The 27,352-nt window shown below is 36.6% G+C and overlaps 1 protein-coding gene across 17 annotated transcripts in view; it reads right to left on the bottom strand.

The window, feature by feature from the left end:
• The window catches only part of Hdac9 (histone deacetylase 9), an 849,535-nt gene that overhangs the window by 811,097 nt on the left and 11,086 nt on the right, over positions 1–27,352 (bottom strand). The window contains exon 1 of one of the 17 annotated variants that reach the window (XM_063234009.1): positions 18,170–18,313. The exons of the other annotated variants lie outside the window; for them this stretch is intronic. The gene's annotated coding sequence lies outside the window, so the exon portion shown is untranslated. Of the gene's footprint in view, positions 1–18,169; positions 18,314–27,352 lie in introns of those variants that run through there. 17 annotated transcript variants of the gene reach the window in all.

Here is a 27,352-nt window from a genome sequence, read left to right as displayed (position 1 = left end):
AATGGTTCTACAGTTTGTCATTTTCTGGGCTGCATTTGATGCTACTGTTATTGTTGATTGTACTACTTCAGCCAAGGTAACATAATTTTTCTAATCAGTTTTTCTTCCTGGTATGCCAAAACTGAGATTGCCTAAGGATCATAAACGATGCTACAGGCCAGTGCCAAAAAATAAGAGGCCAAATAGGCAGTGACTTTTCATCCCCAAAAACTGGAAAGGTGGGATCTTGCAACAGGGTCAAAATGCAAAAAGCTAGCTATACCTGGAAGATATTGCTGAGTAGTCATTTCCTAAGGGCTCTCCATGCTACCAATAAAACTACCTGTCATAAGCAATTTATAAGTATTGGCCCAGGAATTAAACTCAAAAAAATAGAAAAAGACAGATGTTTATGCAAGATGCAACCCCAAACTTGCAACTCACCAAAAGCAAAATCAGGGATAAATGAGGTAGAACAATTTGAAAGCCACCTATCTGCACTCTCTGAAGTATTAACAGCGAAGGTGTAAAAGTAGATGAATGAAGCTCTAGAAAAAACTCAAATTGGAAATAATCTCTCAGATAACTAGAGATGGAAACTATAATGGAAGACTTGGTTAGTGACACTAGAGCAGATACAAATTTATTTAAAAAAAAAAGAGGAGTTTGTGAAAATGATGGAAATCATGGACAACCATCATAGGAAAGAAATGGAACCCATGGGGCTGGGGATTTAGCTCAGGGGCATAAGTGCCTGCCTTGCAAGCAGGCAGTCGTGAGTTCAATCCCTGGTACCGATAAAAAGGAAAAAGACAAAAAAACGAAATGGAACCCATTACAGAGATTCAAACAGGATTCAAGAAGATTAAAACTTCCTTTGAAAGTATACACAGCAGAATTAGTCAAGGTGAGGACACAGTAACTTATTCAGAAGACGAGATTGTAGTTAGTGATCATGAAAAGCAAGATTTCTTAAAAACAGCAAGGAACAATGAAACATCAATCCAATAGTTGGTACACATTACAAAGAAGAATAACATAAGATTGATCAGAGTCAATGAAAAGGCAGGAGACAGCTCAAATGACATAAATAGCCCGTTCAAAGAAGTAATGGCAGAGAACATACTGAGCGTGGGAAAAGAATTTGACGTACAGATAAGTGAGGCATATTTAGCCATGATCAAAAGAAAATCTACACCAATGCATATAACTGTCAAGATTTCAGAAAGTCAACACAAGAACAGAATATTAAAAGCTGTTAGAGAAGAGAAACAAATCACATATAAAGGAAAGTCCATCAGAACTATAACAGACTTCTTAGCACAAATCTTCAAGTCAACAAGAGTTTGGAATGAAGTATTTCAAGCCCCAAAAAGAAATAATCTCAACTCAGATTGATGTACCCAACAAAACTGTCCCAAAATTAGTAGAAATAAGATACTTTCATGACAAAGAACATCTGCAGAGATTCGTGACTACCAAACACTCCAAAATGTCATTGAACGATATTCTAGAAAGTGGTAAAGAAGACTACAATTGCATGAACACCAATAGAAAGAATTCACCATGTAAAGCAAGAAACTAAACCGAGGGGAAAAAGGAACAAAAAATAGGAAAATAACATGACAAGGATAAGTCAATACATATCATCAAAAAGTATCAATATACTGGTTTCAATTCACCGATCAAAAGAAACAGGTAGAATAGGCCAATAAGTTAGATCCAACAATATACTGCATATAAAAAATATATTTAATTCAAAAAACAATTTATAGGCTGAAAGTCAAAGGGTGGAAAGTAATGCTCCATGTGCCAAGAACCCAGAAAAATGCAGCCGTAGCTATTCTATTTGTAGGCAGAGTAGATTTCAAGCCAAGACTGGTTAAGAGAAACAAAGAAGGTCGTTACATCCTTATAAAGGGAACAATCCAAGAAGAGGAGATAATCAAAAATATACACACACCACATACCATCCCACCCAACTATGTAAAACAAATATAAACAGAAATGAAAAAATCATATAAGCTATAATAAAATTGTAATGGGAAAACCCAATGTTCCACAGATCAATTAGACAAAAAATCTTTTTAAAAATCAGAAATGAACCAAACTTTTGTACAAATGGACTTAGTAGATGTCTACAGAGTGTTCTACCTAACAACAGAATACACAGTCTTCTCAGGTGCACATGGGATGTTTTCTAAAATAGACCACATATTAGCTCACTGAACATGCTTAAGTAAATCCAAAGGAATTGAAATTATCCCATGCATATTTTCAGACCACAGTGCAATGAAATTGGAAATGAATGGCAAAAGAAACCATCAAAACTTCATAAGCACATGGAAATTAAATAATACCCTTCTGAAAAACCAGTGGGCCACAAATGAAATTAAAAAAGAAATTAGACAGCTTCTACAATTAAATGGTAATGTAAAGAAAACATACTGGAACTTTCAAGATGCAATGAAAACGGTCCTATGAGGAAAATTTATAGCAAGGAAATTCTACATCAGAAAAATAGAATGAGCTCAAATAAATAATCTAATGTTAAACCTCAAGATTCTAGAGAAAGGTGAGCAAGTCAGCTCAAAGCTTATACATGGGGAAAATTATAAAGATCGGCCCAGAAATTAATGTAACTGAGACTAAGAAAACAATACAAAGAATCAATGAAGGAAAGAATTGGTTTTTTGAAAGATTAAATAAAACTGACAAACACTCAGCAAACTTTATCAAGAAAAAGAAAGTCTCAACTCCATGCAATCAAGAAAAAAAAGTGTGAAACCACAACAGATCCTACAGAACTCAAGAAAACCATCAATACTTATTTGAGAACCCACACAGGAATAGACTGAAAACAAAAAAAACAGATTCCTAGATATATATGACTTACCAAAGCTGAACCAAGAAAATATAAAACTTCTAAATAAACCAAATTCAATGAAATTGAAGATATAATCAAAAACATACCAACACAGAAAAGTCCAGACCCTGATGGATTCACAGCTGAATTCTACAGGAAATTTAGAGAAGATCTAATCTCACTAATTCTTAAACACCTGAATGAAATTGAAAGGGAAGTAATAGTCATAAATCATTCCTGGAAGCATCCATTACACTGATGTTGAAACGAGAGAAGGATCCAATCAAAAAAGAGAACCATAAGCCAATCTCCTTAATAATCACAGACACAAAAATGCTCAGTAAGACAATGGCAAACAGAATGCAGCTAATCATCAAAAAAGCTGTACACCTGACCAAGTAGGATTCATCCAAGGGATTCACCCAAGGGATGGAAGCACTCCAGAGACTAAGTCCACAAGTTCACCTGAGCTACACAGTGTGTATAGGACCAGCCTTAACTACACAGCAAGACCCTGTCTCAAAACAACAAAAACAAACCAAAAAAAAAAAATTTTAAAAAAGAAAAGAATAAGTGGAAACAAAGTTTTTGTTAAAAAAAAAAAAAGGAGGGGAAAAGTATGGGAGGGAGAAAAGGGGATTGAGAAAAAGAGAAAGATATATGATGTACAAGTACAAATTCCCTAGGATGAATGAAAAAAGTCAATAAATAATTAAATAAAATTCCAATAAATCAGCTATTTGTCTCTTTTATAAGTATTTAGTAAAGTTGATCAAATGACTAAAATTCTTCAATAAAATTTAACAGAATTAGACTCTTGCTCATAAAGAGAGAAGAAAGAAGCAGACTGGTCAATGAACATACAAATAAACAGATGACAGATCTAGAGTCTAGGAACGACAGCCCACAGGACTATTTCTGTATAACCCACAAGTAAGAGTCATTTTCACATTTTGAAATGGTTAAATGAAATCAAAAGAAGAAAAATATTTAATGACGCATGAAAATTCTGTGAAACTGAAGGAAACAAAAGGAAGTTGTCCACACGGTATTGCTAGAATACAGCCATGCCCCTTTGGCTGAGACCACGTGGCCAAGAAAGCCTAAAATATTTACTGTGTTGTTTACAGTTAATGTGATTAATATGCAAGCCCTTGATAATGGATAAGTAGATAGATGACACAAACTATTATCCTGGATTACCTGTATGTCCCTAAAATTATTACAGAACATAATAATTAAAATCACCTCAGTATTTTGGAACTTACTTTACCATCACTTACAAAATAAACCACTGATCATGAGCTAATCCTCATCTTACAGAAAGGAGTGGTCTAAGAAAGCACAATGGTCTTGAAGAGTGGACCACCTCTACCTAATTCCTCTGCTTCTAAGAATATCAAATAAGCAACAGAAAAAATAAAGTAGCAAGAAAACATCAGTCAGATTTTTCCCCCCTTTGGTTGTTAGAGGCAGAAGTATAAAAACAAAAATTTAAATGCTATGAAATTGTGTGTTCTTCCAGAACGGGCAATAAAGAGACAAAAACTGTCAAGAACAAAAGCTAGGAGCAAGACAAACAGGACCAAATGGATCTCTTGGATCTTCAAACTTAAGAAGGATACAAACTGACTGAGATCAAGGAACTCCCTCAGAGTTCCATTATTAAAAGGTCTTATCTGTGCAGATACCCCAATGCCCATAGCTTCATTAGCTTCTCACATTGAGTTACACGGACACAAGAAAATAGGAAGGACTGCTTAAGGTTCAGTATTGTATCCTCCATGCATGAATGCAATACTGCCTGTAACAAAGTAGCTGCTCCATAAGGACCGAATAAATGATCTATCTCACCTCTAATTTTATAGAAACTGAATCGATGAAGGAAAAAGCACTTGACTTTTTCTAAATCAGATAGCTGGTTAGAGGCTAAAACAAAAAACCTTAGATATGACCTTGTCTTGCCCTAGGCCAATGTCCACAGTGTCAAACAGTGTGAAAGAGTAGATAACATTAACCTAACAGATATTCCACCTTTGTCAACAGGTCTCTAAATTAGCCCAGAACACTCTTAGAGAAGCAGATCATTTATGTTCCCCAAAAGACAAACTCTAAGCCAGTTACAACAATTCAATTCTCCGTAGTTGGTGATTGGTTTACAGCAAATTTGTGACACAAGGTTCTGGCCAATAATATGTAAAGGGAAATAGAGTGTGTGTGTTCAGGGAAATATTTCCCTAATTAAAATCAAGAGACCATTCCTTATTCCTCACCTTTTGAAAGTTATTATGTGAGGCTGTATCTTTGGCTAGTGTAGATATAATCATGACATTATAAAGATTTCAAAGAATCTAGCCTTAGTAGAGCCAAGTTCACTGCGCTATCAAATTAACCACTGCTGAACTGCTTATTCTAGATTCCGTATATCAGGGAACAAACTATCATTTATGTTTGAGTAGGTTCTTACTTGCAGCCAAAAGTGTGTTGTCAGATACCACCCTGGGAGGACCCTGTTCCCTGCCATCCTTCATCCTTCTGCAGACCTCATCCCAGGTCATGAGAACCACAGATACCATCCCTGGGGGAAAACTGCTGATTCTCATTGCCAAATGGGAGAAGGATTTTAAAATATCCAGTTTTACCCCAAGAAAGCTATAGTCTATTCCAAGCTAAACTCTAAATGCATTTTCCCAATAGAAATATTATTATATATGTTGTGTGGGCCCCATGATGATTTTAGAGCAGAAATTATACAATATGGTTTAAATAGGCTTTTGTGGGTTGGCCTGGAAACCTAACATTGTTACTATGGAAAAATGTTTCAAACTTCAAACAACTCTGTTCCTAATGAACTTTTGAATGCAACCTATTTTAAATCAGGGGCTACATATCTATTTATAATTAAAATATACAAAGATGAAATACAATTAAAAGCTGCAAAAATATCACACTTAAGACTTATGGCTTTAAATTGATGTTTCTTGCCATTTTGAATAAAATACCTCTGAATAAAAGCAGGCTGTGTATCACCAAATAATGAAGCCATACCAAATAATAATGCAAAATCAGAACTAAGAAAATCTACCAGACTCCATTTAAAGTAACTTTATGCTGAAAGCAAGGGCTACCTTTCAAATTGAATAGGTATTGAAGTACTGATCTAATTATTGGGAAATAATCACTCATTGCACCAAAAATTGTCATCACAACCAAGATCCCTTTAGATCCATTTAAAGAGGCAGCGTGCATGAGTGTATGAAACATTTAAAGTAGTACTGTCATGAGAGCAGGAAAACTTTCTGTCCAAATAAAGGAAAACTTCTAACTACCAGATATCCTTGGAGTATGTAGGATGGATCCAAATCCTTAGAATTTTGTTTTCAAGTCAATCAACTGCAATTTGGCCCTCCCAAGAAAAGTCAGTTTCCTCCCTCCTGTCTCTTCTTCCCCTTCTCCTCTTTCCCCTTATTGCCCTCACCTCCTTCCCCACCTTTCCCCTTTCTTCTCCTTTTCCTTCTTGTTTTGTTTTGTTTGTTTTCCTTTTGAGGACAGGGTCTGGCAATGTTGCCCATTTTGGGTTCAAATTATCCTCCCACCTCAGCTTCCTGAGTAACTAAGACTGTAAGTCCTTGCCACCACATCTAGCAAAGCTCAATTTCTTGATTCAGCTACAAGCCAGAGATCAGAGTATAGTAGAAAAAATACTAGTTGGTTACAGTAGGGTTTTTAATCTCTTATTTCCTCAGCAATAAAATGAAAATACTATGCTATGAGGTCCCAGAGAGACTGGGACATTTATGTCATAGTACCCCCAGTGCTGAAACCTATCATGTCCTCAGGGTTAGCTCCATGACTTTTTATCCTCTTCTCCCCCTACAAAAATATAGCCTCCATTACAGCATACTGAAATTCTCACCAACCTATACACCTAACTGACAGCCAGGGCTTCTTCTACTGGTAAACTGGCACATGACCTCTGAGGAAAGTCAATTCCAGCATAATCCTTTGACTGCTTGTGAAAAATGAATGAAATTATCTCTCCTTACCTTAAATAAAATATTATGACTGAATGCACTGGGGGCTTTTCAATACTGTAATTACTGTAAACTTGTATTTACATTTTGCTAAACCACAGGCTTCTGAGGAATTGGCAGGTTGAAGAAACACAGGAATAGCTTCATTTCATGAAAGGGTGAAAAAGAAATACAAATTAACAATTGCAATTCAAATGAAGTTTTGATATGATACAGAAATCTCTTCTTTTTTCCTCAAGACCTCTTTATTGGCTCTTTGTGAACTGTTAAGTTTCAGAATCTCCAAAACTATTGTCACTAAAACAATAACTTTCTTTGCCTTTTAGTCATAAATTACAAATACCAGGAAATGCCTGTAAAAATAGTGGCAATGGTATTAATATAAGACAGAAAGAGTTAGACCAAGGAATGTTGAAAAGCTAGAAATCATCCTTTTGGTTAACTTGACTGCCACACTGAGCACGTTTCTGTATATTACTCCCTTAAAATGTTTGATTTTGGGGATGTAGATAAGCAACTATTTTCAATCCCTTATAGTTAATTCCAGTGATTTACTTGTATACTCTTTGGCACCTGCCTTACTTTGGCTGAACTAGCTACATGTCTTGTGCTTTTTCTCTTTATAATCTTCCCATTGACAGAGGGAATGACAGGCAAATCAAAAAGTGCCTTTGCTTTGTGTGAAGGCGACTATAAAACGACCAAAGCTATTGCAAGTCTCCAGAAAACAATTCTGTTCTCTGCACGTGGAAGCTGAAGGGTAGGTAAAATTCTATACAGGGCAGCTGTGTCTATTTTGCAGTGTGTAACTCCCGAAATATACTGTTCAAAAGGCAATTATGGCCAAAAAAAAAAAAAAGTATATATTACAGAGGAGGGAATTTGTCAATTTCCCTAAACCTCATGTTCCATTCATAAAATGTAAGTTTCCAAATGAATAATTTAAATTAGCTTCTCTCCACCTTTTATACACCAGTAATCTTATTCACCTGTCAGACTTTATTCCAAAATTAAGATTTATCAGTGACCAGTGATATAAATAAAAGACAGTTTCCTTGTGGTGCTCTCCACACTTTTCTCCCCAAAATACAACTTGGCCTTTCTCACATCTCTATCTTCTGTCATGCTGTAAGTTCAAAATGCTCAAAACCTGTCTGACTGCCAACATGGAAGTAAAGTCTTATCCGTAAGTACTCACAAAGAGTCGTCAGTTTCTCAACAATCAGCAAGCTCTACAAATCACCATCATGTCTAAGAGAAGAGCAAATCAAATTGCTTTTGAAAGATACAAAGAGAAGCAAAAACTAAAAGCTCTCATTCTTAATCTAAAAACAATGCATATGTATGAGCAACACTAAAGTCTAAATATACACTTTGTATTTCACCCACACTGCTTATGACTACAGATTTTTGCCAAAAATATTACATTTAAGCATAATACCTCAACTTTTTGAAAATCTCCAAATTCCCTATTTCCTCCCTACTGACTACCCCCACTCAAATACACTACTACAAACTTCTGGTAAAGGACAGAAAATCTCATTTTAAAAAACCAAGGAAATACTGTAAAGGAGACTTCCCAAGTTAGTCTAATGGATAAGGTTTGCATTTGGGGACCAGGCCTCCATTTAAGAGCAATGGGATTTAGAAACTGGGATACAATCCTGGCTCTGTCTCTAATGCATTGCTACTCAATACTGAAAAATTTCCTTAATCTTTTGAACCTCAGCTATAAGACAGCTATAACATCTTCTACAATCAGCATCTATATTAATAAAACAGAGATGTTGTAAAGCTTGGCTTCTCAACCTCATTACTATCTGACCACATAATTCTCTGTTGCAGGGGATTGTCATGTGTATTATAGGATATTTAGCAGCATCACTGACCTCTACGTCAGAGAGAGTTGTGTGCTTCCTTGTGTAGTAAAAACATATAATGTCTCCAGACATTGCCAAATGTTCCAAGGATGCAAAATGTTCCCATGTGTTATATCAAGTGAATTATGGTCAACAATAAATGTTCAATAAATAGTACTCACCATTATCATTAGAGACATTAACCATGATAGACATTGGTTACCAGATAAAAATTGTGGTCTTAGCCCACCTTATACTACCCCTGAAAATGTTTTTAATGGCATAAGCCTCATGGCCATGGAAAACATCTTAAGACTTACCAACCCTTGAAGACATGCATTCTCGATGTGACTCTTAGGTTCTTAATAGTTAGAAAAGGAATTTGGGAGACATTGAAAGAAACGTAAAAACATACAGCTTTAACACATGAAGGAAGTTATGGTCACAGAGCACAACTTCCCAGTAATAATATTAATCTGTAGCAGAGCTGTGACCAAAGTACTCACACACTTACTCCACTTCAAAAAAACATTTCACTTCACCATGCAAGTATATTGGAAAAATCCAAGTTAGACAGTAAGACTTTCCAATGTCTATTCACTGTGCAAGTGTGTTTTCCCATTAAACCCCTCTGGTTCAACTGACTAAACTCCTCAAATCTCTTTCTGTTTCCGTCACTATACAGACCAGTTCTTCAGAAGACTGACAGTCCTCTAGTGTCTAGAAGACAGAAGACAAATTTAGCCAATTCAGGTTTGGATAGCACAAAACTGGTAGCTTCAGTCTCTCTACTGTGCCATAACAAACATTTTCTATGGCAAACATCTTCAGTTGAGATAGAACAGACAGTCTTTTATATTCCATTTAACCAAATAACACTGCTTTACCAGATCAATTTTGTCTCTAAGACCTACTCAAACACTACTGCTTATAGGGGTTTTCTAAAAATTTTTAGTATTAGAGGCATATGACGTGGTAACTTTGCCTTCCAAGGAAATAGCATGGAATGAACTTATCATCACTTTGATGATAGATTTAACAGCATTTCTCATATAGATCTATAACCTTTCATTTCGTGAAAAGGTCCATAATATGGAAAGAGTGTAAAGTGTGCTACTGTATTCCCGAATGAGAGAATACAATCAACCAAAAAGTTACATAGGAGATATCCATGTTTGCTTGGCCCTAATTATAGTAATTAAGGATACCTTAACTCTAAAAGAGCTTCATGTGAAATATTCAGGAAGGGGACAAGTTATTTTCTGATATATCCCTGCTGACACACCCAGGATCCTCATGTGGAGTCCCATCCTTAGGTTTAGGCTGTTTCATGCACGATTTTTCAGGTGTTTCCTGTTTTCCTATCCTACCTATCTTGGCCACTATCCTTTTAGAGTCCTCATGCCTAGTTTCCAAGCTGCTCATTAATATGACAAATTAGTCCACATCACTGCAGTAATGGCTTTTCCAAACAAGGATGTACAAAAATAGGCTCTGGAGGCAATTAGAGAAAGGCCTGACCACGGTATCTTCTTACACCTCAGTCTGTAATATTCAAAGTAATACTTTGGCCTATTTCATAAGCTGCTGTAAGTTCACTAAATTCACTATGTGCCTAGCTTATAGTGAATGTCAGAAATGGCAGCTACCTCATTTAATTACACCCTAATACAAATAGTTCCAATTGTGAAACTGTTAAGCAAAGTGGAAAATAAGGAAACCACATCAAATGTTTTTCATGATTAAAAAAGGGCAAAAGTGTAACAATATTTTTAAAGAGAAGATATAGACTTCCTGATTTTTACAGGAAGAAATGGTGGTTTGGCCAAGTGAACACACCATGTTGATGAAACACCCCTTTCCAGGGGCCTCCATTCCTTCTACCCAGGTTAAGTTGAGGTAGGTCCTATTATTACCTTCTCCATCAAGGAGCTACTAAGACTAATCATATTCCAGCTCTGACTCCCACGTTTAAGCCACTGAAGAAACAGGCAAGAAAGTGAGAAGTCACAGAGAAATTCCATCATGTGATGGATGCACTGTGAAGTAGGGATAATACTAGCACATTCCTTTAAGGATTCTTGTACAGATTAAATGAAACAACGCAAGTTAAGTGCTAAGCCTGAGGAATGTTGATCATTACTATCATTTAAAAGAGTCTCCGAGTCTCATTTCATGGATGTGACAAATTAGGCCAAGAGAGATTAGGTAATGTTGCCACAATAAGTGATGAAAGGAAACAGAATTTAGTATTCCCAGTAATAACAGGGGAAAAGAAAAAAATGTCAAGGAACTACAGGAAAAAGAGCAACTTAGGAACTCTACCACTAATGGTAACTCTTTCCACCATTTTTCTCCATTCTCACCTCTTCCTTTAGTTCCCTAGGATTGCCACAGCAAAGTACCACAGATGGAGTAATTCAGAACCACAGTTACTTTCATAGTTCTAGAGGACAGAAGTCTAAAATGTGAGGTGCTGGCAAGGTCAGACTTCCTCTGGGGCTCTGGGTAGACTCATTTTGTGCCTCTTTCTAGCTGAGTATGTTCAACATTATTAGGGTTACAGCTATATCCCCCCCACAAAGCTTGTGCTTGTTATCACACGTCCTCTCTCCTTGCATGTCAGTCTCTCCATCTCTTATCATCTTATAAGGATACTAACTAGTCATATTGGATTAATAGCCCATCCAATTTCAATTTGATCACATTTTACCTTGATTACATCTGCAAAGAACCTTTTTCTAAATAAGGTTACATTCCTGGTACCTGGCTATAGAACTTGAACATGCCATTTCTTTTTTTTTTTTTTTTTTTTTTTTGGCTTTTTCCTTTTTATCGGTACCAGGGATCGAACTCACGACTGCCTGCTTGCAAGACAGGCGCTTATGCCGCTGAGCTAAACCCCCAGCCCCACCATTTCTTTTTTAGAGAACACAAATAAACCCACTACATCCTTCTCACCTAAAAAGTTTATTTTGTTGTGGCTTGATTTGGGTTTTTTGGTCAGTCCTAAAGCTACAAATGTGAAGTTCATTGAAATGTTTTTCATGCTAACTGGCAATTCAGAATTATTATAACAAAAAGGCAACTATGCCTGCTTAACCATGTTTACTTTCTGAGCTCATTAGCGGTTCCATGTGGTGAGAAAAATTTCCCACTCACTGTATCAAATTTAGCACATTTATTTAGTCTGAGTCAATGCCTGAAATATCCTTTCATACATTTAAGCCAATTTTCCCCAAGGTCACACAGCAAGACAGAAGTCACAGATCTTTCTCCTGTGAGTCAATCACTACAAAACATAACACTGAATTTGAAAGGGAGATAGGTAGGCTATGAAACACGCCTGGAATTCTACAGTTATTTTTTTTTTCATGTAACAAAATTATTATTATTTTAGTTGATATACATTTAAACTAAAAAAAAAGTACTACTAATCAAAAATGAACTGTAATTTTACATGAATGTTTCTGTAATGATGTGGATTATTTTTTGAGATGAAACAGCATCACATTTTCCTTCTAAACACAGGGGGTACACACTACCTTCAATTAATATCCTTTAAGCAAAGAAAAAGGAAAAGAAATTCTCCACTTCACCTTTTTCAAAAAACAAAAAAATCGGCAAGTAACAGTAGAATAACTTTTCCAGTCAAGCGTAACATTTCATTGCTGCTGAATTTGCCATATTTTCCCATGCTGGAATTTTTCTAATATTTAATTTTGACCAAAAAAAGTTACTAAGTCACCTACAAACTGAGCTAATCTAAGATGTGGTCATATGTGCAAGAAATAAGCAATTGGTATTACCAATTATGGTATTTGCATTATCATATACCAGAAAAATAACTACCAAATTTGATCTAGCAGAGGAAAATTGTCTCAGAGCTTGAAATCATTAAGAAACCGGAGAATGTTTTTCTGAAATTTCACAGTATAGATGAAATTCTCTCTGGAAATAGGCATTACATGTTGTTATGGTTTGGGTATAGATGTCCTCGAAAACTCTCATGCAGTTAAGGGAGGAGAGCAGGCTTTTCACAGGTAGCTAAACCTAGAGTTTGTGATTGAGTCATGGTCTAATGCTGGAATTAAGGGTGTGAGTGCTACACTCACCCTAGGGAGTAAAGCCTGCATAAAAGGGACAAAAAGGGTCTCCCCTTTCCTATTGTTTTTGCTGTCTTCTGCCCACCATGAATTGTTTTCCTCTGCAAAGCCACCCTATCTTGGAGCCAGCCAGTTATGGACTGAGATCTCTACAATCCATGTGCTCAATAAACCTTTCCTCCTTTAACTTTGGGTGTTGGGTGTTTTGTCCCAGCAATGAGAAAAATAACTAAAACACACGTTACAGAAAATGATAAAGACACAGTAAAATTTGTGACAAAGCAGTATAAGCTGTGACGTGAAGTGGTTAGGCTCTACATGGAAGTCAGTTTGAAGTTTCACTATCCTTATAAGCCGTGAGAAATTGAGACAGCACTGAATTGCTCTAATACTGTTCTCAGCTGCAAAACAGGGATGATGATAATGATACCAACATCTAGAATTTTAATGAATAGATTAAATGACCATAAAATCTTTGGCATAATGCCTAATTGTTATTATTATCAAGAGCACATAAGCACACCTGGTGGGCATGGCAAACTGCCTAGTTTCAAATTACAATGCTCCGAACTACTGTCATCATCGAAACCTTGGACAAGTAACTGAACCTGTCTGAGCACTGAATTCCTCAAAGGGGAAAATAATATAATAGTAATACCCTCCAAGAAATAGGATATATATATATATATATATATATATATATATATATATATATCGTTAGCCAGCATAGGAATTCACTGAGATTTGACAATAAAAAAATTTATTTATCATTATAGCTTCACAGTAGAATTTAATTTTACAAATAATAGCTTAGTAGTTTATACTAAGAAACTTTGTCATTTAAAATGTATTTCTATAAATCTAAAACAAAGAATTATCCCATGCCTAATAAGTCAGAAGTATTATATTTTTTGCAAATGTGAATAGTGAAAGATTGGTACCAAGGTTTTAAATACACATTCACTTAACTTCTATTCACAGTGCTCTCGCTGGTACTGCACAGAACAAACAGTTGCCTTAAATTTCATTCTTCCCTACTAGTTTTTTAGCTGCAAAGAAAGAATATAATATTTCAAACAAGAAGTCTTGAGGTACAGTCCCACACAAACCTGAAAACAAATCGGTAATATATGCAGCTCTCTTTGTTTAAATCATTCACATATAAAAAAGTGTTATCAGGAACATGGTCAGACTGCTTTCCTCTTTGCTGAGATATTTACAGGAACCCTCCCAGCAGCCATACTGTACTTGGTACTGAAACACAGTTCATACTGGTTCCCTTTCAAGTTCAAAGTTGCATCTGATTTCCTGGACTTCTCCACAGAGTGACGCTGAGAAATGGGAGCTATGTCAGATCCTTCCTTACCAATTAAAAATAATTAGAATTGAACAAAGTTCCTCCCCCATGTACAGAAAGGAGACTGCAAACACTGCTTTCCAGGGAAGATGGCCTTAAATTGGTAGTTGAAATGCAAAGGTTAGAGCAAGAGAAGAGCTGAGATTATCCACTCTGGCAAGCTCTGCTAACTGGCTGGTGATAACCATTGTCTACCAACTTCTCCTTTGCTGTCTAGGTGCTTCTGCTGAGGAAACTCTTTAGAGCTTTTGCTTTCATGATTATGAACAAGACATACACCTAACTGGCGCTGTCCTAACCTTTCCCTCATTTTCTACCCTGCACATGATTAGACCAGCAGTAGTATCATCTTGCAGCCAAGAACCAATCAACAAACACAAGGTCCAGCTGCCTGAGCTGGATCACAGCAGTGTTAATTCTAAAAATAGGAACACAAAGAGTAAAGACTCTTTTCCCAGAGGCTTGAGATCCTTGGCCAGATGTTTGAGGAGCTATAAAACTGCAAGGGCAGAGACAGAAGGTGGGGTAACCATTGTGCTGGGCTAAAAACAATAGCTGCAATGGCACAATAGAGAAGACTTCATATATATATTCAATATCAATAACCATATTTAGCATACAAACACATCTGGATAATTAGGGTAACTGTTTAATATATGGAAAAATTGTTCAGAAAAGGCTTGAAATGTAAAAATGGTATGCAAATATAAAATAGCTCTATTTCTACTGAATTCCAAGTGAAAAAAGTATGAATTTTAATAGTGGAAGACTAATAGAACTGAGACTGTTTAAACAAAATGTTAAGCATGTCTTTGATTGAAGCTTGTGTGTGTGCGTGTGTGTGTGTGTGTGTTGAAAACACGAATCCAAGTGAAAAAGTCATAAATTATAATTCTGAAGAAAGTCATGTTCCAAAATAAGACTTGTTTTCTTCAGCAGTCTGGATAACATTTTACCTTGTGTTCAAACTATCCATGCATGCAATGAATGCAGTTTAGTCAACCTCAAATTATACCCCATTTCTGATCATCTTGTAGAAATTCAATCTGTGTCCATGGAAATGCAGCATAATACTGTAGAGTTAAGTAAAAGAAATAATACTTGGCATTTAAATGCATGAGGTACTTTTAAATTGTCTCTCAAATTTATTTAAGTATTTCAGCCGGGAAAAACAAGCTAAAAAATAACATAATATTTCAGAGATTAAATCAGCATGAATACTTGCCCTAGTCAATCACAGTATTCACCTCTTATTTTATGATTTATTCACAAACGAATTGGTATCCTTATCAGATTTTCTTGAATTTATTCTGCCCATTTCTTAAATTACTATTCACCAATGTATGTGACTTTAATGTATGTATTAAATGTACTAGAATTTATCACATCTTAGGTTTATCATTTCTCATCCTTACCTGAATCAGGGTTTTCCTTACGTGCAACATTAATTTTCCCACAATAGTTACATTTTTCCCCTCTCATTTCTTTGTTTCCCTCCTCCAACACTTAATTGTACTTCACTTATAGCACCAATCTCTCCCTTTCTCTTGGCTCCTCACTTCAGAACTATAAATCCACTCAGATAAAAACACAGACAAACAAACAAAAGTCCCTCAACCAGCAAATGTCACCTGACTACCTAACAACATGCTACCTAGGGACCATCCTTGCTCTGTCATACTTTTCAAAAGAATAGATGTGACTGGCTTCTTCCATCACTTATATACAACCATGTATACAAATATACATTTAGCAACCGAATCTCAGAAAAAAAGTATGCATGTATGCATCTGAGTGAATGCATATCCATACACATGTGTGCATACACATATATATTCACTATAAATTGTACTGATTATAAAAGAAACATAGCACATAATCTATAAATAATAATTAAAATACAAAACCTCTTGTGTAAATCCCATAGAGTTAACTATTTCTGACAAATTGCTTTCAGTACTATTTACTAATCTGGTAGGTTCTCACATGAATATTGGTTGATATCTCCTTTTACATGAATAAGCTTAATATAAGACAATTGACTATGTTTGTTGGAAAACTTCTTACTCATCAAAAAGAACTCAACTTTTTTTGAATTAAATAACAGTTTACAGATACTGGAAAGATATTTCTCAGTTTCTTGTGCTGTTCACATTGTAACTGCTACATACCCAGCAAGATTTTTTAAGTCTATGTAGTCTGCCTTCTTCACAACTTCTCTATCATTTTTCCAACCCTACAAAACCAGCAAAACAAAATCTCTGATTTGAAGCCTTTATCTGCCAACTTCCATGGCACAATATTCTCACCATGACTAATTTCAAACAGCATTGTGAATTCAGTGAGTGCAGACTTGAAAAGAAATGTGCAGTTGCACAACTACAGGGTACATCCACCATTCTGATAACACGGATGTGAGTAACCTCAAGAGCACAGACAATAAGAAAATTATAAAACAACTATAGAGGGTGAGTTTTTAAATATTATATTTACATTAACATCATTTAATTGCATGTATGCATTATGCAACATTAATGGCTGTGTTTAACAACCAACTCACACAGTTCCTAACAGTCAATCCAGTTTGGCTCTCACAAGCCAGCACAGGCTGGAGGGAAATCTCACTTGTCCCCACCACACTACTGCACCAGCACTTGCTGCAGCCAATACGGACTTGCAGGTCCAAAGCCATGGAACTTTTTACACTTATCATATTCAACTTCCAAACCCTTTCTTCATCCCTTCCAATTATTCTACCATTCTTTGCCAGCTTCATTCACTCACCTACCATTCTTCTTTAACATTAACATGACACTTAAATATTTGCATTATGCTAACCTCGGTCTCCTTTCATGCTCTTTTTGCAAACACAGTCTGAGTAATCTCACTAATGGCTTCACTGAGCAACTATTCACAAATGACCACCCCCACCTCTACCATTCAGCAGACCAAACTATTCTGCAGAGCTCCACAATGAATTACAGACTGCCTTACAAGTTAGTTCTCCTTCTTACTTACTTACTAATTAAGTAATTAGTCGGGTAATTATGTCTCTCTCTTTCACTAGGCTGTAAATTTCACCAGCATATGGAACATTCTGACTGTGGTCATCTCCTAAGAGTCTAACACAATATCTAGCACAGAGCAATTACACTAGGAATCAATGAAGGTACAAAGGAATACCCGTGGTCATATCAAACACAGCATGTCGGGAACACACTCTTTAAATGTCTCCTAATGTGTATTTCCCTGTGGAAATAACGTCACAGTAAATACCAACATTCCATTCCTGCTCTGTGTGAGAGAATCCTAGACTCTTCCCTTCCCCCCACTGTTCCTCCCCGGTCACTCATGATCTACCTCGCAAGTAGTTTTCAAATCCATTCCTTCTTTCCTACCACCACAACCGTGACCTTAGCTCAGGCTCACTCTTGGCTGGACCCCGCAGTAACTTCCTGAGCCTTTGCCCCTAAAGCTCCTGTGTCAGGACGCCATTTGGCTTCCCAGCCTGCAGAACCTTCCACTCCCCTCCCCTCTCCAGAGTCTACGCTCCATTTACATTCACGTGGCTGCAGATCTCAGCACTCTTTCACATCTCTGCGCCTCTGCACACTTACTTCTCTCTGCCAGACATATCTTTCTCTCTCTGTTACACGCTAGTCAACCCTTGTGGGAAGCATCCTTGATACAGCTGTTCTTGGCGCCCATGCCAGACCACTCCTCCACACTTTCATAACACTCTGATCCCTTTATCACTCTATCCCCTTCAATGCCGGTTACTGTTGAATTAGCCCTTTCTTTGCTACTGGACTATGAACTCCTGCCAAAGATAGGCATCATCTACCAAAGGGATAAACAAACACATAGTAGGAATTCCGAGCTCCTATATGACTATAAAATGACAAACTCTCTGTTATGCACAGAAAGTACATATCCAAGAAGCTGCTGTCCTTTTTAAAACTACTCACCTTGAAAGTTATCCACTTTAATGGTGGTGGCATTACTCCAAGTAATTTTGGAAGTCAACTTTCTGAACTGTCTGGGGAATGTTCTTTAAATTATCTCAAGCAAGGCCAAAAAACATCATTCTGAACAGATCTGAAGCTGAAAAAGAATTGTACGGCAAGTAAAACAATTCTGTGTAGAAAACAAGAAAAGAAGCATATAAAGGATCACATGATTGATTTAGGGGAGGACCAATACGCTAGCTCATAAGTGTGCCTAAAGAAAGAATCTCAAAATGTATTTGGTGCAAAGGACATTACTTTTTAAAGACATTTATAACTCTTTAAAATGAATACCTTAAAAGATAATATTTGGTCCACTAGATGAAGCTCTTCATACTAGCATTTCCCAATGTGAATAGGTATTATTTTAATTGGGAGGGGACCCATAATTAAAGAAACTTAATATATATTATTAAACAAAGGTCTTTTTCAAAAAGGTTTATTCTCAGACTTCCCAGAGCTGTCAATATCTTAACGTGACACTCCATGAAGTCATCTATAGTACGCAGGATTTTCAAATTCTTTTAACATCATAATCCTATTTTTTTAGAAGTTGTGGTATTCATGTTCCATAAACCTTGGGAAAGAGCAACCTATTTGATGCTGTGTGCTTCAACACTATGACCTGTAGTCTAAAACTACAAAGATACCAAACAAAAGGAGGTTACTGAGAACTTACTACTACGGCTGATACATGTCAACTTGAGAAGTTTAGAAATTTAACTAAGAAACTCAGCAGGAAGCCAAGCTCGGCCTGTGCAAGAGGAGGGCACAGAGGGGATGTGTGAGTGCTACACTCACCCTGGGAGTGGGGGTAGCTTGCTTACCACTAAGGGAAAAGAGGCTCGTTCTCACTCTTTTTGTGCTGGCTGCTTTTGATGGCTGTTGCCTTGAAGTGTTGCCATGCCATCCTGCCTTGGAGCCAGCCGATTATTGACTGAAACCTCTACAAACTGTGAACTAAATAAATCTTTCCCTCTTTCATTTTGGGTGTTGAGTATTTTGTCTCAGCAATGAGAAAAGTATCCAAAACACTTACCTAGTCTGTCTTACACGCCTGCTGTAAGTTTGGGTAAAGATTAATTCCCCAAAGATTCATGTGCTGGCAATAGGTCATTTAAGAGGTGGACCTAGTGCAAAGGAACTAAGTGATGGGTGCTGTCCTTGCACAGGGATTAATGCAGGGGAGGACTAGATCTCACAAGACCAGGTTGTTACAAAAGAGTGAGCCTGGTCCCTCTTGCTTTCTTTCTTGCCATGAATCCTCTAGTATCTGGTCACATCATCCAAGGCCATCAGTCACATGGGGTGCAGCCAGGGATGGACCCTCACCAGATGACAGCTACATGCTGTTTGCACTTTCCAGCCACCAGAACTGTGAGCTGAATAAATCTCTTTTCCCTTATAAATCACACAATCTTGAATGTTTCTTATAGCAACACAAAGTGGAGTAAGTCAATGATATACCTCACTTTTCATTACAGTATTTCCCTATAATGATCTCACAGAAAGAACTGGTATTCTTAATTTACAGGTAAGGGAAAATGGACTAAGGAAAGTTAACCAAGAGCACACAGCTAGTTAGTAACAGACAGAATATTACCCTGACCTCCCCAACACATGGGCCTAACTGCTTACTCCACACCCACCTCCAGCACACCACTCAGCTCCCCTGGAATGCACCATCCCCTCATAAATTCCCAATTTCCACACAGCTAATTCCTGCCCTTTACCTTAGAGTTTCTTTTATCCACTTTCCCTGGGATGCCTTTACTGCCAGCTGGCTAAAAATAGCCATCCCCATGGTACCCTATGCCTCTCCTAGAACTTAGAAATCTACATCTTATACACACTGTGCAGAAAGGCCAGATTCACACAGCCTAAGGCAGTAAAATGCTTTTGACTGGCTAACATTTATAATGAGAGGAACACAGGGTCTAACTGTGTGCCTGTTGCTTTCTCAGCATACGTTTGGGTAAATATCTGAACAAATTTAAAATACTGCTCTAAAATGTCTTCAGGAATATATCTCATTTGATGTTCCACTATGAAAAGGAAGAATTACCTTTATCCATGAAGAACATGAATTTTAAAAAGCAAAGGGACTCTGCTGGTGAATGAATATATCCCATTCCTGACACAGAGTGGGTACTTAGCGGGGTACTGAGTAAAGGGCTGTGCAAGGGCATCCTAAATTCTGGTTGTCTTCACTAGTAGCACTGTTGCCTGGAGGATGCCCATCTCCATATATAAAGGGTGACACCCACCCTATCCCCAGGCCAGTGAAAAGGAGCCCATAGACTTGTACGGTCCACACTTGACTTTGCTTGGGGGTTTTCTCTGGGGCTGCAGATTGGAAGCTCTGAGGATTAACATGCCCTAGAAGCTGCTCTCTGCTAAGAGTAACTGGTTCTGTGGTAGTTTCTTATCTCTATTGCTTTTCAGACAGATATTTTCAAGGCATTTTCTATAGCTTCCCAGGAAAATTCACCTTGCACTGCTCAAAATGGCAGGTACTTTAATGCAAACCCTTACTGACTGACTGACTGACAGACTGACTGACTGATTTCCCTACTCCTACACGTTTACTTCTTCTAAATAAACTACCTGCATTTGAATCTTTGTCACAAGGTCTGTTTCTAGGATTCCAAATGAGGCCCTCTAGGAGAGCAGAGAAATTCTAATTTTAAAAATCTTTAGTAAAAAAGGGAGAAATCATTTGTAAATAATCAAGTATAGTGATATTTTTCACAAAGAAAGCATCAATCACCCATGATTTGCCACTGCACAGTAACAAACCAAAATGGGAGTTAATGTTAATATAAGAATTTTAATTTATGAGTTTTCTGACATTAAAAAGAAAGATTATTTTGAAAAGTAGAAAATACTTTAAAAATGTGTTGGGGAAATTGCCATATTAATACTCACCTTAGGCCTTAAATCTAACACCTTTCTCAGGGGCACAGGTTCACAAAAGTGTAACATCTCACGTATTTGTCCTACTCTTCCCAAAATAGCTTTTAAAATGGTGTGTATGGAGAGAGCTCAGTAAATCCATGGAATTTCAAAGCAGTTCTTTAGATCTCTGATCTTTGGGTAATCAAGTATAAGAAGTTTTCCCACTTACCTACATTTGGTCTCCTAAGGATGTCCATTTTTATGCAACATTTACCAAATACATTCTATAGAAAATTACTGAGATGTAGCTTTTTTTAAAAAAAATTTTTTTTAAATGAAAGTTACAAAAGCTACCTGCAGGGAATTCTCACTCTAAATAGATAGGAAAAGGTGTCACCATTTAGGATGACAAGAGGTCCCAGGGTACTAGAAGGGGGAGAAAGCAAAATATCACTAAGACTGACTTGGTGTGTGGCTATACAATATTATGGTTGTTCACACCCAATCAACCATACTTCATTAAATATTTAAAAGCTAAAAAACACAATACTTATGTACACATTGAAATTAGAAGAGCTTCTTTCTAGAATTTCTGATTTTACAGTTTGGATACATTCATCAACATTAGTCTTTTCATCTTTGTGTGGTGCTCCTGCTTTGTTCTGGGGAATTTATCTACTTCCTGCTTAAATAATCCAGGGCTGGAATATAAGAAGGAATTCTAAAAGAGGTGAATTTGGAACTCAAGCTCAAAAGAAAATCAGGAATTCAAAAGATGAGGGAGAGACAGGAGAGAGGAGAGAAGAAGAGAGGAAGAAAGAGGGGATAGAAAGGAAAGGGAAGGGAGGAGAGCAAAGGGAAGGAGCTAGATTTTCTCTGGTAGAAATACATAAACGGCTAAAACTGAGCAGTGTCACGGGATACTTATAATGATTGGTAGAGGATTCTAGCAGAGGGGAGGGAGGAACAGGGATGGAGTTGGGGACAGAGCAATAAGACACGAAGACTGGAGAGTCTAGCAAAGATCAGACCAGGAAGGATCTTGAATGTAAGGAGATTTTTGTCTTTTGTTGTCTTCTTTGGTGGTGGGGGGTTGAGGAATAAATTCACATACTTAAATGTTCATATTTCAGCCTACACAATTCTGTGATTACTAGTATATTAACAGAGATGTACAACCATAAATTCTATATAATCTCAGGATACTTTCATCCTCATTTGTATCTACTGGCCGTCTCATCCTGTTTCCTTTTCCCTCAGCCTCTAGAAACCATTCTAGTTTTGTCTCTACCTATACATAAAACCACTCAAAATGTGGTCTTAAAAGTCTAGCTTCTTTTATTTAGCATACTGTTTTCAAGGCTACTTGTATGTAAAGAGGATTAGTTCCTTCCTTTTTGGGGCCCAGTAATAATTTTGGGTAATATTTGGGCTGTTTCCATATTTTGGCTATTGTAAATGACTATGAACATTTATACATATATACATACTTTGCCTGGAAAAGTCTACTCCTAGATATATTAATATATAGCTATTTTGATTCCCTTATGTACATAGGCAACAGCACAGTTGTAGGGTAATATGATAACACCATGCTTAACTTTTTTGAGGAACTTCTCAAATTGTTTTCCGAAGTCATCATACCATTCTACATTCGAATCAGTGCTGAAGAGATTGAAATCATCTAGAAAGGCAATGAATCTTGAGACTGGATAGAAATATACCAAATCTGAGCCAGGGATTTAGCTCAGTGGTATAAGCGGCTTCCTGGCAAGTGCAAGGTCATAAGTTTGATGCCCAGTACCAAAAAAAAAAAAAAAAAGAAATACACTAAAATTTTTAATGTTAGAAAGTTTACTCAAGTAGTGGTATGTACGATTATGACAGGATTTGGATGAGATGCATAAAAGTAAAAGCCTCCTGCAGGTAAATCAACATGACTGTTGAATGAAGACAGTGGTAGGAAGAGGAACGCGGGAGGAGGAGCTGGAATTGAATAGAAAGGGGCAAGAAAAAGAAACAGCTTTTAGAGAGAGTAACCAAAACTTCAATTGCTTAACAACATGAATATGACACGTCAAACTACCTAAAGTATCAGGCAAGTGACGAAAAGGAAACTGGTACGACATAAGCAATAGAGGATGGTGGAGACTAACCAAGAAGCAGGAAAGGTCTCATAGGAAGGAATGGGCAAAGCAGCTCCACAGATCTACACAAAAGGAACATAGGCATATTGTGGATGTGTTTTCTCATTGTCCTAGAAAAGGAGATTCTGATTTAACATAAAAATCGGGATTTTATTTTGAATACCCTATTTTCAAATATTATCAGTTAATTCATTACAGTAGTTCTCCAAATCATGGTGAAATCATCAAAACGGGCCTCCAACCTGCCAGTTTGTGATCTGCTACATAAGTTAGTCACGAATCAAAAAGGGGTAGATTAATGGGGTCTCAGACAATGAGTGGGAGGAGCAGCACAGGGAGATACTGAAAGCTCTTGCCCTACCCCAGAGGACACTTTCCAAAGCAGAATGCATGACAGTGACATGGGAGTCATTTAACATTACTGGGGATTAGGAAGCAGACTTTGGAATGTGACAATTAAGAAATATGGAACATTGGAAAATGGGGGGGGGGTAGTGACTGAGAACAGTATAAAGTTGAATAATCAGCATTTCCTCTTTCCAAACCTGGCTTCTTCAAAAGTCAGCATGAGGATTATGTGCTCAAATCTGTATTTAAATTTCTTAGGGAAAAGCAGCTAAGTTTAATTCTATTGTGCTCCTCTGCTAAAAGATATTGGGCTAGTCTAGTTCTTTTTAAAATGATGTTTGAAAAAGTTTAGATCTCTGTGATTTACAACCACTTGGTGCTTTTGAACTCATAGTTACAGAAAACAATTTTTAACATGTTTCATAAACAAAGCTTGGTGAGAACAATGTACATAGCTTTGCTGTCTGTGACAAAAACCTAAAATAACACTGATTTGGACAAGATTCCAAACCATTATGGCAACTCTGGTTCAATAAACCGTCACCTTTCCCAATCCCTTTAAAATCCTTCTTACTCTGCCATTCTTAGAGTGCTGGCCTCCTTAGCAAGGCCTGAGATCATATCCACATTCCAGTAACTGAGCGGGGGACAGCAGACAGCACATCTCTGCTCTTTAATGACCATCTAGAAACTGCACAAATCACTTGTATTTTGCAGCCCATGGGCAGAATTCTGCCATGATTCCTAATTGCAAGAGAGTTAAGAAATGTCATCTTTATTCTGTAGGAATCTGTCCTCAGCTAAAATTCAGGGTCTCTGTCTCTGAAGACAATGAGGGAGAGATACTGGGAGACAGCAAGCAGTCTCCTCCCCTGGGTGGTATTCAATTTTTATAACATTCTGTTCTCTAAATTCTATATAAATTTATGATTTTGGTTCAGTTTTGCAAAGGAATATAAATCTGGCCTAACCTTTATGCTTAAATATTGGAAACAGCAATGTAATATCACCACACTTTTGGCTTCGTGGTACTGATAGTTATTTCAGCGCTGAAGAAAATAAAGATAATTTTAATTTCTTCTTACTAAATTATTTTCTGAAGAATTCTAAAGCAACTCCCGTCTTACTGCCATGCTTAACAGCTAGCTTTCAAAAGACTACATTAAAAACTCAAATTACAAAATTAAAAAATCACTGACATATTCCCACAGCATATGGAACTATACCACCTCAAGAATTCTTTTAAATTCTCACAGTCAATTGTGCCCTTACTGCCAGAAAACTCTTGAAGCAAAAAGATGTATTAACTATAGCAAGATGTACTCCTGAATTTTGACAATTTATTCTCCTATTAGTTCACAGTACTATATTTTATCATTCAAATATGAGAGAAGTTAAAAATAAAATAATTCACTAGCACAAAATTCACTACTGCTTGCTATATGCACATTCTAAGGGTCTATCTTTGAACTACAGAACCTTGTAAGTAAATAAAAAGTGAAGAAATTTACAAAAATTATCCAATTTAGAAGATAGTAATTTATGAGCTATTTTATGTTCATTCACATTTATTAAACTCAAGAGGATATTATTTCAAAGCTATTTGGCTTTTAAAAAAAAACATGGTATTTGTCTATAGTCTATTTTATCCCCTTAAAACTAGGCAAATTATTTTACTCAACAAATTCAATGCCTTAATCTATGAGTGGCTTGCCTTAAGAATAGCCTTGAATGGCTAGGCAGTGATAAAATCACCAAACATGACAGCTGACTATAAACCTTAATTTTTAAAAATGTCTATGTAGTACAAAAATTCATTAACAAAAATGTAGAAATTCAAAAAGTAGAAAATAAGACCAGCACAATAAGTTACACTGAATGGAAAATTAAACATTTAAATCATCCCAACACTTATCCTGACTAATGAGATTTTACACAGAAAAGATAAAGAATGGGAGACAGCTCACAAAAGGCTGGAAATTGTACCTGTTTCTATCAGTCACAATGAAAAACTTTATATTCACAGAGTATATACTGAGTACACTGCTCAGAAACTAATTTTAAAAACAAGACCTGAAAAGATTAAATTGTGTCCAAAATATTAACTGCATCACAGGGGGTAAAAAAGAAATTTATAGGAATACAAAAATATCCAATACCCTGAGAAATAAAAAATCACACTGTCTGACATTCATCAAAAATTACTAGATAGGCAAAGAAGTATGAAAACATAATCCATGACTAGGAGAAAAATCAATAAACAATATTGACAAGACATTGAAAAACACATAAGAATTTACAAATAAGGTCATTAAAGCAGTTATTATAAATCTATTCCACGTACTCAAAAGGTTAAAGACAGACATGCAGTAAGGCATGGAAGGGCACATCTGCAATCGCAACACCCGGAGGCTAAACTAGGAGGATCCTAAGTCTGGGGCCAGTCTGGGCTACACAGGCCGTTCTTGGTACACAGAAAGACTGTCTCAAAAACAACAACAACAAAACCCAGTAAGCAAATAGAGACATGGAAGGTTTTTAAAGCACCCAAATCAAACTTAAAGAGATGAAAATTACAATGTTGAGAAAAACACAGTATAGCGCATGGGGCTTCTGATAATGAACTTGAAGACATACCAAAAGAAAGGATCCAAAATAAAACTGTTAGCATTACAACTCTGTGGGTGGGAAAAAAAATCAGAAAATAACTGAAAAGAAGAAAGGTTTATTTTGGTTTACAGATTCAGAGGTTTCAGTCCATGTTCAGCAGGTTCTGTTTCTTTTAAGAATGTGGCAACACAGAAAGCCAGTAGTGTGGTGTGGTAAAGAAAAACTGCTCACATCATGGCAGTCTGGAAGCAGAGAGAAAAAAGAGGGAGGGGCCACAGACCAGATATAATCAGTCCTTAATGTCATGCTCCCATGAAATAGGCTTTTTGAAATAGGCTCTACGTTATGTTTCTGTCACCTCCAAATAGTGCCATCAAAGTATGTTTCACTACTAAAGTTAGTAACTCAAGATACACTCACGTTCCACAAGCCAATCATCAACCAAGCCTTCAATTTGATAAGCTTTCAACACAAAGGGGCATGTCTTGGTCTTGAACCATAGGAAAAAGGTATACAGAAAAAGGAATAATAAATAATCAGTGAGGCTAATATACATATCTGGTGTCCCTGAAGGAAAATATAAAATTCTTCCAAAAAATGAATGACTAATAATTTGGACAGAAACTATAAATCCACAGGTCCAAGAAGCACAATGAACCCAAAGTAAAAGGAACATGGAGAACGCTACCCCAAGACTCATCAAATGAAACTGATTAAAACCAGTAACAAAGAAAAACAATCTCATTATAAATGATTTATAAGAACAAATATGACAGCAAACTTTTATTAAAATGCAAAGGACAACATAGACTTCTATACAAAAAAAGAAAATAAAAGATGTTTCCAAATGTGCAAAAACTAGGATTCATCAAAACCAAGTTTGTGCTATAAGAAATATTAAAGGAGGCCTTTCAGAAAGAAGGAAGGTAACAGATGGAAATCTGGATCTACAGAAAGCAAAGAAAAACAAAGAAAATGACAATTGCGTGATTTTTTACTATGGATATATCTTTAAGATTATTTACTGCTTTCACAAAAGTAATCATGTAGTACAGAGTTTTAAAACATACATTAAAAAACAGGAAAGTATGGCATACATTTCAATAAATTTCAGATCTGCTCTTCTAAAAATGACAGCCCT

The sequence above is a fragment of the Cavia porcellus genome, unplaced genomic scaffold (genome assembly GCF_034190915.1).
Source record: "Cavia porcellus strain 051 isolate PalLab524CR breed Dunkin Hartley unplaced genomic scaffold, mCavPor4.1 scaffold_2, whole genome shotgun sequence".
Lineage (NCBI taxonomy): Eukaryota > Metazoa > Chordata > Mammalia > Rodentia > Caviidae > Cavia > Cavia porcellus.
The sequence above is the reverse complement of the archived record's forward strand: the minus strand, read 5'-3'. Positions and strand labels throughout refer to the sequence as shown.